Source organism: Pan troglodytes, chromosome 9 (genome assembly GCF_028858775.2).
Source record: "Pan troglodytes isolate AG18354 chromosome 9, NHGRI_mPanTro3-v2.0_pri, whole genome shotgun sequence".
NCBI lineage: Eukaryota > Metazoa > Chordata > Mammalia > Primates > Hominidae > Pan > Pan troglodytes.
In genome coordinates, this window is record NC_072407.2 from 88,296,808 (window position 1) to 88,313,734 (window position 16,927).

At 40.6% G+C, this 16,927-nt stretch overlaps 1 pseudogene; it reads left to right on the forward strand.

The window, feature by feature from the left end:
* Nucleotides 1–9,493: 9,493 nt before the first annotated feature.
* On the forward strand, nt 9,494–10,401 carry LOC749115 (protein SET-like; annotated as a pseudogene).
* Nucleotides 10,402–16,927: the final 6,526 nt, after the last annotated feature.

A 16,927-nucleotide genomic window follows, 5' to 3' on the forward strand; every position in this document is an offset into this window, starting at 1 on the left:
GCTGTGTGTTTAGTTACTTTCATTGTGGTGAAAAAAAGTTAAAAGTAATAAAATTATGCCTTATCTTTTTATAATGGTTGTTTTTTGTAGTTCTCTTAACCAGAGAAAGTTTTGTAATACAGAGATTAAGTATAGGCTCTAGAACTAAAGTGAATTCAAATCTTGGCTCTCCTACTACGTGACCTTGGATAAACAACTTCTCAATGCTTGGTTCCTTGTGTATAAAACAGGGATAATAATACTTGCCTCGGGGTTATTGTGAGGATCAAATGATTCGTTATGTGTGAGACAGAACAGTATTTGACATATAATAAGCCCTAAATGTATTCTGTGTTTATAATTATTGGAGATTATAGTTCCTATGGTTTTATATTTTTTAATGATTTCTTATGTAATAGTTTCATAAGTAATATTTAAAATTCTACAGAGTTAGAACCTATGATAATGTTTAACTGTAACCTTTCTTTATAGTTTAAAAAATATTACTGCCATTAGATTTGGAACTAGGCCATTGGTAACCTTAGAGGAGATATCATTAGGGCAAAGGAGGAGAGGATATAGAAGTTTAAATGCAGTGGGTTGGATCATGAAAGAGATGGCAAGTATGTCCATGTAGTGAGTTGTTGCCCCTTTTCTAGAAGGATGTTACTGGCTAAGAGGGATTAAGTAGATTGAGATCATAAGGTTGGGAATAGTTGGTTATTTTGTCTCCAACATAAGGCACACTGCATTTATTTGTGGGCAAAAATTCCCTAAAGAGTGAAGACCAAGATCACATGTGGAGGGGTTAAATTGAAGCAGAGGAGTGAAGAAAGCCTGAATGATCATAAAGCTAAGGTTGGAGGTGAAATGAGGTGAGCCAGAGAAAAATACAAAAGACTGAATTTTGTCAGGTTTTTAAAAAGATTCATGAACTTGTTTCTATAAATATGTATATTTTTAAAGTTTAGTTTTGATATCTTGTACAGTGTTTGATACTGCCCCTTTTTGAGCTATCTCTGAAGCACAGTTTACTTCTCTGATAATAGTATAATGCTTAAGTCTGAATAAACAGGAAAACTTACTGCCTTTTACTGTCTTGGTCCAATGAACGCTTCAATTGTTTTTTAGAAATTTTAATAGGAACTTCAAGAAGTAAACCTTTATAGCAAGTAAATTCTTACGTACAACATCACAAAAGACAAGGAATACTGTCATATCCTTTTAGCAAAATGAGATTGCCTAGGTTCCTGTTGCAAAATACCACATAATGAAATCCTTCCTGTTGCATGATTAACTGGGTGAGAATATCATCTTTCCTTTTGGTCCGTAGAAATGTATTATTCACTACTCCATTCTTGAGGTTTGTTTTTTAATTTTTTTGGAGACAGTCTCACTCTGTTGCCCAGTCTGGAGTACAGTGGTGCGGTCTCAGACGTCTCACTGCAACCTCTGTCTCCCAGGCTCAAGTGATTCTCGTGCCTCAGCCTCCCAGGTAGCTTGGATTACAGGTGTGTGCCACGATGCCCAGCTAATTTTTGTATTTTTAGTAGAGGCGGGGTTTCACCATGTTGACCAGGCTAGAATATCGAGTGTTAAAGTTAGTGCAGATAATGAAAGGTCCAGGAGTCAGAACTCACAGGCCAGTTATCAGCCACATGTTTATACTCTATTTTTGCCCTCTCTCCTTTCCCTGAAATACTAAGGAAGTAACATCTCTTTTCCTAATGGATGTTATCCAGAGGCCCCAGTCACCAGTTATCTCATTAGCCTACAAAAACACATTATTTTCACTCAAGTGATCTCAAGGTTCTTAGAAGTTATATCAGGAAATGGAAATCAAGAAGAAATTATATTCTCAAGGGTCTTAGAAGTTGTATCAGGAAATAGAAACCAAGAAGAAATTATATATATGTATATTTCTTTTTTTTTTTGTAATGCTGGTTCTAACTCACTAAATTGATTTCACAACCTGCCCATGGATCTCAGCCTGCAGTCTGAAACACAGTAACCTAGGGAAAATGAGTCTAGATGGCTTTTACCAAGGGTATTGGAAGTGGGGCCCACATTGTGAGAAATACAACCATAAGTAAAAAGTGCTAAATGGCCTCTCTTTAACCAGAGACCACAGTCTGTAACTTCCCCTGCTTTCAGTGGTTACCTCTGGGTTTCCCCTGTTGTGATTTATAGAAAATGACTATCACTTTGGAATTGAGCTGGTGGATTTCTACAAAGATTCTTGGTATTTCATGGTTATTTTCTGATGTAGAGCAAGACTTCATGTGAATGAAAGCAGATTCATTTTGCCTTTCTTGCTTGGGTACCCCAGGCTGATGTGGAATAAAAAATTGTTGGGTGATTTCTCTTACATTTCTGCATAATGAGTGAGGGAAGTGTGTGTGTTTAATTCCGAAACCAATAAACTGGGTTGCCAGAAAATCATTGGTCATAAGAAGTGTATGGCACTGAACTGACACCCTATGCTATATGGGCCATTATTTTTCTATTTTTCTTCATTGCAAAATCACTATTTTTTTTATTTATTGTTTTTGAGACAGAGTTTTGCTCTTGTTGCCCAGGCTGGAGTGCAATGGCACAATCTCAGCTCATGGCAACCTGTGCCTCCTGGGTTCAAGTGATGCTCCTGCCTAGCGTCCTGAGTAGCTGGGATTACAGGCATGTGTCTCCATGCCTGGCTAATTTTGTATTTTTAGTAGAGACGAGGTTTCTACATATGGGTCAGGCTGGTCTCAAACTCCCGACCTTGACCTCCCAAAGTGCTGGGATTACAGGCATGAGCCACCGCGCTCAGCCATGCAAAATCACTTTTTAAACTGTTAATATTTCATATAAGAAAGGCTTGGCTTATCTTACTGAATCTGGTTGCAAATTAAGTCTTAATAATCCCAGTTCTGAATAGCAACCTGCAGGGGATGGTGGCTCAGGCCTGTAATCCCAGCACTTTAGAAGGCTGACGCAGGAAGATCACTTGAGCCCAAGAGTTTGAGACCAGCCCTGGCAACATAGCGAGATTCCATCTCTACAAAAAACAACTAGCCAGGTGTGGTGGCACATGCCTGTAGTCTTAGCTGCTTGGAAGGCTGAGGCAGGAGGATCGCTTGAGCCTTGAGCCATGATCCCGCCACTGCACTCCAGCTCTGGTGACAGAGCGAGACCCTGACTCTAATGAAAAATAATAAAATGAATAGCTTATGTAAGAGTTCTGCATTATTCCCCTTAATCCCTGAGTAAATCTGGCTGAAATACAGAGTTTGTGACCCTTGGGAAGTCAAAACTCTCTGTGAAGCGCCCTTCAAAATACTTTTTTGCCTTTGCTCTAAAATGTTAGCTCCTGGTAGACAGGAGAGAATCATTTATTCATGCATTTAATTGGCCAGGTGTGCAAAGCACTGTATTAGTGATGGCCCTATATAGACCTTTATCATGCAGTGGTTCCCACATGTGAAAAGAGTGAATGTACCATAATCATTTAGGGAGTATTTTAATAATAAACTCTCAAACGTTTTGCTAAACTGCAATTTTATATTGGCTGGGCACAACACAAAACAGCCCAAAGTAGATATAATTATATAAAGTTGATTTCAGCCCAGCCCAGCCCAACTTTCCACAGTCAACTTGAAATTTTCTCACTGTTACTAACTGGTGTCTTTCAAACCCATGTCCAAGGTTACGGGTGGGAGTGGTAGAGAATTGTCACTAGCTCTGCCGCCTATTGAATTGCTTCTGTGTCTAGGATTTAGCAGTTCCTGTCCCAGACTGGGGCCTGACTCAGCTTTCTGCCAGGACTCTTCTCGTCTGTGGCTGTGCTTTCTAGTCTTCTGGGCCATAATCAAGGCCAGTACATCCAAGACGCCAGCTGTGAACAGACTAGGATTTGATAGGGCCCCTCACTGCCTGATGCCTCTTTCTGGTGGCCTTTCCAGGTTTAGAACTAGATCCTGCTAGGCTGCCTTCCTGGTAGTAGAGGCTTTCCAGGTAGTCAGGCTGCTTTCTACATGCATGATGTTGGGCTCAGTTAATATTTGTAAAACAAATGTCCTCTGGAAAGGGCTCTGCCTTTCTGAGTTACTGCCTCTCTTCTACCTCCTTTAATGACCTGCTCATTTTAGCATCTCATTGAAATGCACACATCTTGTGGTTTCCTATGCTCTAAAATCAGTGCCAGACTAAGAGCTCTTCAAACAGGAGCCTTTCCCCTCTCCCCGTCCTTTTTTTTTTTTTTTGAGACAGAGTATCACTCTGTCGCCCAGGCTGGAGTGCAGTGGTACGATCTCCATTCACTGAAACCTCTGCCTCCTGGGTTCAAGCAGTTCTCCTGTTTCAGCCTCCCAAGTAGCTGGGACTACAGGTGCACACCACCAAGCCCAGCTAATTTTTGTATTTTTAATAGAGTCGGGGTTTCACCATATTGATCAGGCTGGTCTCGAACTCCTGATCTCAGGTGATCCACCTGCCTTGGCCTCCCAAAGTGCTTGGATTACATGCATGAGCCACCGCGCCTGGCCCTTTCCTTATTTTTTGAATGCTCGTTGCTTAACACACTATATTACTCATAATAGACATTCAAAGAAATGTCAAATGAATGAAAAAATCAGCTAAACAATCTTTGCTTAAGTGAATTTCTGATGATTTTCAGGCTATATAGAAGAGAGTATAGGGGAGGTGAAGGCATGCTGGAACACCACTAGGTCTAGTCCCTTATGTAAAACTCCTGGGAAAAGAAGGGGAAGATTTGTGCCCCATTTGCCCCAGTATTCTTAGCCCCAAGTACACACACAGCCTCTTATATTTTCTTCAGCAGTGTTTTTCAAATGTTAGCATGCATTGGGATCATCTGGAGGGCTTGTTAAATCAGATTGCTGTGCAACATCCTAGAATTTCTGGTGCAGTAGGTTTGGCGTGGGGCCAGACAATTTGCATTTTTGGTAAGTTTCTAGGTCTGTTGATGCTGCTGGCCCAGGGTCCACACTTTCCAGGGTTCACACTTGGAGAATTACTGTATTTTCTTTCTTTTCTTTTCTTTTCTTTTTTTTGAGATGGAGTCTCACTCTGTTGCCCAGGCTGGAGTGCAATGGTATGATCTTGGTTCACTGAAACCTCTGCCTCCCAGGTTCAAGCGATTCTCCTGCCTCCACCTCCCAAACAGCTGGGATTACAGGCGCCTGCCACCATGCTCAGCTAATTTTTGTTTTTAGTAGAGACAGGGTTTCACCTTGTTGGCCAGGCTGGTCTCGAACTCCTGACCTCAGGTGATCCACCCACCTCAGCCTCCCAGAGTGCTGGGATTATAGGCATGAGCTACCGTGGCTGGCCTGTATTTTCAATAGTAGTGGCTACACTATTAGTTGAGTACTGACCAGCTTATTCTTTACCATGCACTGTGGTAAATTCTTTATATATGTTATTTCATTTCCATTCAACAACCCCATGAAGGAGAAATTGTCATCTCAATTTTACAGATGAGGAATCTGAGGAATAGAGTTGTTAAAAAACTTGCCTAGTATCTTATGTACAGGGCTGAAATTTGAAGTAAATTCTGTCTGATTCATAGTAAGTGTACAACAAATACATAATTGTTGAAAACGAATGCATAAAGTATCTAGGCAAACCTAAAACTTGTGAACCAAGTAGGTACATGTTCACATATATAGACTGAGTGTGCAGAAATCCTGTATTAGACTGATGGGTATTTACTTCACTCCAACTCAAGACTTCTGAATTAGCAAGGCAACTTTATGTATGAGACTATATTGCCATTGTTTCTCAAATTGTGGCTCCTGAACCAGCAGCATGAACATCACCTGAAAACTTGTCTAAGACTGCCAGATTTAGGGATTTAGGGATGCCAGATTAAATTTGAATTTCAGATAAACGATGAATAATGAAATCTTTGAGACATACATATACTAAAAATTATTCATCGTTTATCTGAAATTCAAGAATCTGATATATGGGAATTCTATATTTTATTTGGCAAGACTATTAGAAATTGAAATTCTCCAGCCCTAGCCCAGACTTAATGAATTAGAAACTCAAGTGAGTCCCAGCCATCAGTGTTTCAATAGGCCCTACAAGTGATTCTGATGCACCCTCAAGTTTGAAAACCAATGACCTAGGCAATGCCTTGTTCACCTAAAGCAGTGGTTAGCCGAACCTGGCCAGCTGTCTGTTTTTGTCAATAATTTTTGTTTTGAAACACAGTTACACCCACACCCATTCTTTTGCTTATGCTTTTATTTACTTACTTATTAAGTTACCTGCCCTCTTGAAGCTTATATGGTCTAGCTGTGGACAGTTGTGTTAATTATATCTTCAGGTGTAAGTAACAATAAAACAAACTAAAATTGGCTTAAGTAATAAAGGAATACAAGATCTTGCATAGCCAGAAGTACAGAGGCTGCAGGGATGCTTGGCTCAGCAGTTCTTGTGTTACAAGAGCATGACAGGACAAAGACTTTATGGCCCTAGAATGTTTGCTATCTGACCTTTTACAGATAATGTTTGCTTAACCCTGACCTAAGAGAGCATCCTCTGATCATAGAAGCATATTCTCAGCCCTCTCTAACAGGTGCTGGAAGCTGGGATAGGACAGACACTGAGTTTCTGAAAATTGAAAAGTCCCTTCTGAGCTTTCTTGCATTGCTGTGTTCCTTGGCTCCAAGAGGGGTTCGGGGGAAGATGAAGGGCAATGCAGCAAAGGAGGGGCTGAGAAGCAAAAAACAAAAAACAAAAAACAAAAACTTCCCAGAGCCCAGAATACCTGGTTATGGGCACCCCCTGCTGGAGAGTTGGCAAAATTCTGTGACATTGGTCAATTTAGTCACCAAATGTGTAGAGGTTGACTGTATGCCAGATTGTGGAAAGCAAAGGTAAAGTTCTCTTGAAGAACTGACTCACAGTCAAGAGTAGTCAGGCTCCCGAATTAGATCTTTATGCTGTCTAGTCAAGTGTCAGTTGCAGTCGTACTTAACAAATGATGATTGATATAATATGCTTATAGTCATTCAGTAAATAACTATTACATGTTTGCTAGGGGATAGGTGCTGGACTACACACTGGAGACAGAGTAGTAAACAAAATAGACACATTCCTTGCCCTCTTGGAGCTTATATTCTAGTGGATGTTGTGTTAATTATAACATCAGTTGTAAGTAACAACAAAGCCAACTAAAACTGGCTTAAGCAATAAGGAATATATTGTCTTACATAACTGTAAGTACAAAGGTAGGATAGGCTTTAGGGCTAGTTGATTCAACAGCACAAGACATCAATAAAGACAAGTTATTTTCATCTCATTCTCTGCCTTTCTGATTGTACTGGCATTTTCCTCAGGTTGTTCATTTATTATTATTATTTTTTCTCTTTTTTGAGATGTCTCACTCTGTCTCCCAGGCTGGAGTACAGCTCACTGTAACCTCTGTCTCCTGGCCCCAGGTCAGGGCCTCCGCCTCCTGGGCCCAGGCCCTCCCACCTCAGCCTTCTGAGTAGCTGAGACTACAGGCATGTGCCAACCACCCAGGTAATTTTTTTTTTTTTTTTTTTTGCCATGTTGCCTAGGCTGGTCTTGAACTCCTGGGCTCCAGTGATTGAGCCTCGGCCTCCCAAAGTGCTGGGATTACAGGCGTGAGCCACCTCACAGGCCTCAGGTTGTTCCTTTTGAAGTTTCAAAATGGTTGCTACAACTCCAAGTATCACCTTCAGATATGTCAAAGTACAGAGACAGAAAGTGATCATCTCTTTGTGTGGCTTTTTCTATTTTGTTTTAAGAGACAGGGTCTCACTTGTTGCCCAGGCTGGAGTGCAGTGGCACAGTCATAACTCACTGCAGCCTTGAACTCCTAGGATCAAGAGATCCTCTAACTTCAGCCGCCCAAATTTCTAGGATTACAGGCGTGAGCCACTATGCCTGGCTGTGTAACTTTTTTTTTTTTTTTTTTTTTTTTTGAGACAGGGTCTCACTCAGTCACTCAGGCTGCAGTGCAGTGGCACAATCACAGCTCACTGCAGCCTCAACCTCCTGGGCTCAAGCGATCTTCCTGCCTTAGCTTCCTGAGTAGCTGAGACTACAGGCCTGTGCCACAACACTTGACTAATTTTTTACTGTGGCCTTCTTACAATGAAGACACTTTTCTCAGAAGCTCCCAGAACACTTCCTTTCAGGTTATGGGGCTGATCCTAAACCAATCACCGCAAAGAGAAGAGAAAATTTTTGATTAAAGTAGGGGCTTCCCCTGGGGCTTCTGAGTCACAGAGAGGAGAGATGGATGCCAGGACAAAATTGGGGTTCTGTTAACAAGGAAGAAGGGAAGAAGTGGATGTTAAATAGACATCTGCCAGCATTTGCTATAGGAAAGGGAAACTAATACATAAAAATTATTTTCATGGGCCGAGCCCAGTGGCTAACACCTGTAATCCCAGCACTTTGGGCAAAGCCGAGGCAGGTGGATCACCTGAGGTCAAGAGTTCGAGACCAGCCTGGCCAACATGGTGAAATCCTGTCTCTACTAAAAATACAAAAAATTAGCTGGGCATGGTGGTAGGCACCTGTAATCCCAGCTACTCAGGAGGCTGAGGCAGGAGAATCACTTGAACCCGGGAGGCAGAGGTTGCTGTGAGCCGAGATTGTGCCATTGCACTCTAGCCTGGGCAACAAGAGTGAAACTGTCTCAAAAAAAAATTTTTTTTTTCATATGATGAAGGAATTACAAAGAAGTTAGCTTTTGCTGCTGAACAAAACACCTCCAACCTCTATGGCTTAGGACAGCAATTTATTTAACTCATGATTCTATTTGGGCTGAGCTCAGCTGGGTGGTTCTTTTGGACTTGACTGGACTTACTCATGACTGTGGTCAGCTGCAAGTCAGCTAGGTAGCTTTGCTCATGGGATCTGGCTGTTAGCTGAGGAAATGAGTCCAGGTGTCTTTACTTATCCAGCAGGCTCTCCTTGGCTTATTCCTGTAGTAAATCAGCAAACTTCCAAGGACTAGAGCAGATGCTTGCAAGTAGTTTTGAAACCTAAGCTTGGAACTGGAACATTATCAGTTCTGCTGCATTCTTTAGGTCAAATCAAGTAAGAAGGCCAAGAGGGTGAAGAAATAGATTCCATCTCTTGAGAGGAGGAGCTTCAAAGTCACATTGCAAGGGCATGGACCCAGGTAGGGAAAGAACTTGTGACACTTTTGCAATTTATCACAGGTGGTAAGAGTAACAGGGAAAGCTACCTGGATCTGCCTTCAAGAGAGAACTATCACTTGTAAAGTTTCAATTCAACAGTATGTCTACTCTGAGCTGAAATTCTTATACTAGTATAACTGTTACTGATGGTTTCATTACACTGTTCTAGGTAGCAAAAGTTCAGGGGTTGTGATGCTGTGATTTAAAACAATAATATTAGGGTTTTCTGAGCTTCTTCCTGAGGGGCAAGGAGATCTGTGGTCTCATTTTTGGCATTTCCACACAACATGGCCCCCCAAATGCCATGATTTCTATTTCTGCTTCAAAAGAAAAAACCAAGAGCACCTTCTGCCTTGAGGCTGGAAGAGACATCAGTCTGTCTGGGCTTGCTGAAGAAGGGAGAAAAAGAACAGCAAGAAGCAACTGAATATATTGGTGAAGTACAAAATGAAGTAGACTTAATAAGCCAGTGAGGAGACTTTGAAAACAGAACAGAAATATAACAAACTCGGCCAACTGTTTTTTCAGATGAGGTCTGAATTGATAGCCAAAATCCCAAACTTTGGGGTAACAGCATTTGTCAACCATCCACAAGTGTCTGCACTGCTTGGGGAGGAGGATGAAGAGGCACTGCCATATTTAACCAGTGTTGAAGTGACAGAATTTGAAGATATTAAACCAGGTTACAGAATGTTTTTATTTTTACAAAAATCCTGACTTCAAAAATAAAGTTCTCTCCAAAAAATTTCATCTGAATGAGAGTGGTGCTCCATCTTCAAACTCACTAAAATCAAATGGAAATCTGGAAAGGATTTGATGAAAAATGCAAGTCAAATGCAGAATAATGCCAGCAGGAAGAGGCAGCATGGGGAACCAGAGAGCTTCTTCACCTGGCTTACTGGCCATTCTGATGCAGGTGCAGATGAATGAGGAAAGGTCATCAAAGATGGTATTTGGCCAAATCAATTACAGTATTACTTGGTTCCCAATAATGGATGATGAGGAAGGAGAAGGATAAAAAGAAGATGAAGACAGGGATGAGGATGAAGGTGAAGATAAAGGTGATGAAGGGGAGGAAGGAGAGGAAGATGAAGGAGAAGATGACTTACAGAACACCAATGGATTCCAACCTTCCTTTTAAAACATTTTATCCAATCCCTGGGAGCAACTTGCAGTCTTTGTGTTTTTGCTGTTGTGCTCAGTCACCCCGTTGTTGAGGTCTTTTCTCCATACCATGGTTCCTAACTCATTTTCGGGAGAAACATATTGAGCAAAGGTGGGCATTTTGACAACATGATTTCTCCTTTCATATGGATGGAATCATATATGTGGTCTTTTGTGGCTTCTTTCACCTAGCACAGTATTTTCAAGGTGTATCCATATTGTAGCATGTATCAGTACTCATGCTACTCATGCTATTTTTTATGCTGAATAATATTCCATTGTATGGATATACCACATTTTATTTATTCATTCATCTGTTGGTAGAGATTGGGTTTTCACCTTTTAGCTATTATGAATAATGATGCTGTAAACCTTCATGTACAAGTTTTGGTGAGGACATGTTTTCATTTCTCTTTATCTTAGGAGTAGGTTCACAGGGTCACATGGTAGCTGTTTTCCACAGCGGCTGCACCATTTTATATTCCCATCAGCAGTGGATGAGGGTTCCAGTTCCAAATCCTTACTTCCTAGTGGGTATAAAGTGTTCTATTGCGGTTTTGATTTTCATTTCCCTAATGATATCCAGCATCTTCTCATATGTTTATAGGCCACTTATGTATCTAACTTGGAGAAATGTCTACTCAGATTAGTAGAGGACTGAATAGACCCTCCCCACTCCCCTAAATTCATGACTATTTGGTACCTGTGAATGTTGCCTTTTTGGAAACACAATCTTTGCAGATGTAACCAATTTAAGTTGAACCCATACTGGAGTAGGGTGGGCCCTAAATATAATGACTGGGGTTCATACAAGAAACACAGAGACACAGTGAGGAATGCCATGTGAAACAAGCCAATGAGGCAGAGTTTGAAATTTATCTATAGGTTAAGGAATGCCAAGGACTGCTGCCAACGCCCAGAAGCTAGGAGAAAATCATGGAATAGATTCTCCTCTGGAGCCTTCAGAGGGCACATGGCCCTCCCAACACCTACTTTGACTTCAAACTTCTAGCCTCCAGAACTATAAGAAAATAAATTTCTGTGGTTTTAAGCCTCCCAGTTTACAGTGATTTGTTACAGCAGCTCTAGGAAATTAATAAAAACCCATGGCCCATTTTTACATAGGGCTGTCTTATTTTTTTTAAAGATGGGGGTCTCACTATATTACTCAGGCTGGCCTTGAACTTGCAGGCACAGGTGATCCTCCTGCCTCAGCCTCCTGAGTAGCTGGTACTATAGACATGTGCCACTGTTCTCATGTTCTTAGCTTAGTGTTATCTTCTTTTTTTTTTTTTTTTTGAGACAGAGTCTCGCTTTGTCGCCCAGGCTGGAGTGCAGTGGCGTGATCTCGGCTCACTGCAAGCTCCGCCTCCCAAGCTCAAGCGATTCTCCTGCCTCAGCCTCCCAAGTAGCTGGGATTACAGGCATGCACCACCAAACCCGGCTAATTTTGTGTTTTTAGTAGAGACGGGGTTTCTCCATGTTGGCCTGGCTGGTCTTGAACTCCTGACCTCGTGATCCACCTGCCTCGGCCTCCCAAAGTGCTGGGATTACAGGCGTGAGCCACCGAGCCCAGCAGTGTTATCTTCTTATTGAGCTGTTAAGTCCTTTAAATATTCTGGATACAAGTCCCTTATCAGATATATGATTTGTAAATATTTTCTCCAATTCTATGGGTTTTTTCATGGATCTTTTGAAGCACATTTTAAATTTTGATGAAGTAGAGATTATAAATTGTGCTTCTCTTGCTCATGGTTTTGGTGTCATATTTAAGAATCCTTTTCTAAATCCAAGGTCATGAAGATTTAACCCTGTTTTCTTCAAGAATTTTATAGTTTTGACTTGTATATCTAGATCTTTGATTCATTTTGGGTTTTTATATATATTATGAGGTAAGGATCCAAGTTTATTTTTTTGCATGTGGCCATCTAGTTGTCCCAGCATCATTTATTGAAAAGACTATTCTTTCCCCCCATTGAATGGTATTGGTGCTCTTGTTGAAAATAAGTTGACCATAGACATATGGTTTTATTTCTGGACTCTTGAATCTAATCATCTATATGTCTACCCTTGTGCCAATACCATACTGTGTTATCTTGAACTCCTGGCCTTAAGTGATCCGCCAGCCTCGGCCTCCCAAAGTGCTAGGATTACAGGCATGAGCCACCCTGCCCCGCCTTTTAAATACTATGCTGTCTTGATGACTGTTTCTTTGTAGCAAGTTTTGAGATCAGGAAGTATGGATATTCTTAGTTTGTTCTTTTTGGCTATTCTGGATCCTTTGCTTAAGAGTTTTAGAATCAGGTTGTCACTTACTACAAAGAAGTCAGCTAGGAGTCTGATGGTAATTGCATTGAATCTGTAGATCAATTTGGGGAGTACAGCCTTCTAAACAATATTAAATCTTCTGACCCATGAATATGGGACGTTTTCCCATTTATTTAGATGTCCTTTAATTTCTGTGTTACTCCATTTGCATTGCTATAAAGAAGTACCTGAGGCTGGGTAATTTATAAAGAAAAGAGGTTTATTTTGACTCAGTTCTGCAGGCTGTACCAGCATGGCAGCAATATATGTCCAGCTTCTGGTAAGGGCCTCAGGAAGCTTACAATCATGACGGAAACGGAAGGGGGAGCAGGCATATCACATGGCGAGAGGGAGCAAGGGAGATGCCAGGCTCTTTATTTTTTATTTTTTTAAACAATCAGCTCTTGAATGAAATAATACAGTGAGAACTCGTTACTGCAAGGATAGCACCAAGCCATTCACAAGGGATCTGCCCCCATGCTCCAAACACCTCCCACTAGGCCAACCTCCAACAATGAAGTTCACATTTCAGCATGAGATTTGGAGGAGACAAATGTCCAAGCCAGATCAATTTCTTACAACAATTTTTTGTAGTTTTCAGAGTATATACTTTATACTTCTTTTGTTAAATGAGAATTTTAAATGAAATTATCTTCTTAATTTCATTTTTGGATTGTTCACTGCAAGTGTATAGCAACACAATTTATTTTTGTATATTGACCTTGTATCCTTCAATCTTGCTGAAATTGTTTATTAGTTCTAATAGGTTTTTAGTGGATCCCTTAGGATTTTCTATATACAAGATCATGTTGGCCAGGCGTGTTGGCTGACACCTGTAACCCTAGCACTTTGGGAGGATGAGTTGGGTGGATCACCTGAGGTCAGGAGTTCGAGACCAGCCTTGCCAACATGGTGAAACCCCATCTCTACCAAAAAATACAAAAATTAGCCAGGCATGGTGGTGCATGCCTGTAGTTCCAGCTACTTGGGAGGCTAAGGCAGGAGAATCGCTTGACCCTGGGAGGTGGAGATTGCAGTGAGCTGAGATCGCCACTGCACTCCAGACTGGGCAACAGAGTGAGACTCTGTCTCAGTCTCAAAAAAAAAAAAAAAAAAAAGATCATGTCATCTGTGACTAGAGATTGTTTTACTTTTTCATTTCCAGTTTTATTTATCTTGCCTAATTGCCTTGGCTGGAACTTCCAGTGCAATGTTGAGTACAAGCAGCTATAAAAGACATCTTTGTCTTGTTCCTGATCTTTCACCATTAAGTATGAGGTTAGCTGCGGAGTTTTTGTAGATGTTCTTCATCAGGTTGAGGAAGTTCTCTTCTATTCCTAGTTTGTTGACTGTTTTTATCATGAAAAGAGTGTTGGATTTTTCCATCAATTCTTAAAACGTGACCCTTTTCCCCTATGGATGAGGGATGTAAAAAAGAGCTATCTCTGCATGGATGATATAGTACAAAGCACTCTCACATGGATGCTTTAGAAAAAGCCACCCCTCTTTGGGTGGACATAGTCTGGGATATGTTTGACTTGGTGAGCCAAGGACTCCTCTCTCATTTGGGTGTCCTTATTTAGGACCGAATCTGTACATGGTGGCCTTAATTTACAACCACTTTTTTTCAGTATATGGTTTCCTAGTACCCAGGGTGCCTCTGATTTAATTTTTTTCCACAGAGATTTCATACCAGTGGCCTTTTGCAAGGTGTGGATGAGGAACAGATATAAACATCTTAACACTGATTTTAAGCAATCTACCTGTCTTACCCTTGCATTCTGTGGCCCCTGATATCTCCAGTTCCTGAGCTTCTCTGATATTTATCTTTCTCTGTAGTACCTGAGTTTGATCTTCCATGCCTCTGCTAAGTCATTTGCCTTTCTTTTATCTACTTTCCATTGATATCTGTTGTGACTTGGGGTTACAGATATCTCCCAGTTCAGGGAAGACAGAGTTTGTGTGTCTATTTGTTGTTCTCCTTGTTTTGTAAAGAAAAATTTTTCAGAGAAGAGAAAAAATATTTTTTTGCTCTCTTCAAGTCAGAATTCAACCTAGAATTGGAAGAAACATAATGGCCAAAATGATAAAATAAATGATCTCATCATTAGGTTAATTAATGAAGAGCTAAAACCAGGATTCAGAATCCCTGATACCCTGGCCACAATTAAACTATAACTGGTTCTTACTCCATAGAATCATATAGTTTGAGATGGGGGGAAGTACCTCTGAGGTTTTCAGCCAATTTCCCCAATTTTCCGTAAGTCTCCTCAACAATGTAAGTGGATTTCAGCATTGGTTAAAATATCAATGTGAATAGGAGCATTCACTCTATTCCATGACTATCTATTCTTATTCCAGAGAGCTCTGATTATTGGAAAGATTTTTTTCCCTGAAACATTTTTTCTTCACTTCCTCACACTGTATCTAGTTCTGCCCGCAGAAGTTACAAAGAACTACTGTATGTACAAATAATATAGTTTGGTAGCTGGAATACTGGCTACTCTAGAGATATGATACTGTACTCACTGCCTCGCTACTCTAGAGATATGATACTGTACTCAGTGCCTCTAACTCTTTGTACAATCTATAACTAAGACAGTTCACAAGCAAAATGGAGAAAAAGCTCATATCTCACATAACAGAGATTGAGACAATAAACATCATCTGTAATTTATAAAAAAAATTCTAAGCTAGCTAGTTCTCAATCCATTACATATAAGATTGCTGGGTAGGAGAAGAAATGACTATCAGGTGGGTCATAGAAAGATTAGTGAAGAAAAGTGAGAGGATGTGTAAGAAATAACCAAGTGAATATTACAGGGAGATAAAACAAGTTGCATAAGCACATACAAATTTAAAAGTAGGAGTTGCTCAGAGAATTCAAAAGTATGGCTAGTGCACAAGGTGGGTATGAAGAAGACATGGAAAATTAGTTAGGACGGGCAATAATGCTAAATATTAACATTTATTGAGTAAGCTACATTCTGGCCACTATTGAGTACTTTACATGTAAGAACCCTCAAAACAACTTTATGAGGTAGATACTACTATTACTTCATTTTAAAGATGGGGAAAAGGAGGTATGGGAGTGTTAGGTTAACTTGCCTGAGATTATGTAACTAATAAATGGCAGAGATGGGCTCTGAACCCAGGTAGTGTGGGTGCCTTAATTTATGAAGTGGTCTTCATATGAATGGCCTTTTTATTCTGAAGGTTCTAGGACTTTTTAGATAGTAAGTTGGAAACATTGGTAGATCCTTTCCTACCTCTTCACCTTTGGCACAGCTATCTCAAAGGAGTATCGGTGATAAGATAGGTGATCAGTTTAGGGATCCACAGTGGAGGCCAGAGGACTGTTCCAAACACTGATCCCCCATATGTAAACTGAGAACTGGGAAGACAGACCTGCTTTACGGCTGGTGGCCAAGCTCAGATATTTCAAATTGGACAGAGACCCTTTACTATCCTATACAAGAAGAAAAGGAATTGGAGCTGTGAAAGGGAGAATAAGTATTGGTGGCAATCGGTACTTAATGCCAGTATTTTTTTTTTTTTTTTGGCTATTGTTTTGTATTTCCTATGAAACTTTTCTGCAAATCCACATAGAAAAAAATAGACATTTTTACAATAAAACTCCCACTAATTAAGCACAGCCAAGCACTGTTCTAAGTGTTTTATACATATTAGCTCATTTAGTCCTCACAGCAACCCTAGGCAATAGGCTCATTATTTGTCTTTTGCAAAGGAGGGGCACTGAAGCACAAAGACATCTACAACTCGTCCACAATTGTACAGCAAATGAATGGGAGAACTAAGTGAAGCTGGAAAGAACTACTATAAATTGTAGACAAGTACAAAACAATTGGTTAAAGATTAATACTTCTGAGACACGGTGTAGCAGAAAGAAACCCGGATTTGGATTAGGACTTGAATTCAGCCTCCAACATTTACTGCTGTGTAAAGATTTGAGGCTGATCACTCCTATAAAATTTGGATTATAATACTTACCTCATAGGGTTTTTGTAAAGATCTAGTGACGTGATTATTGTAAAAGTGCACCGTTAATCTCTCAGATGTCACAGAAACGTTAGAAGCATCTCTTCCCAGGATTGTAGATGGAAATGACGGATCCACAGATTTTGTGGCTATAAAACACCCGGACTACCGATCCCAGTGTGCAAAGCCTCCAGGCTTACCTTCCCGGAAACTGGCGCGGTGCCCTCTGGGACTTGTTCTGGGACTTGTAGTCTTGTACTGGCGCTGGCCCGCCTTTCTTCCTT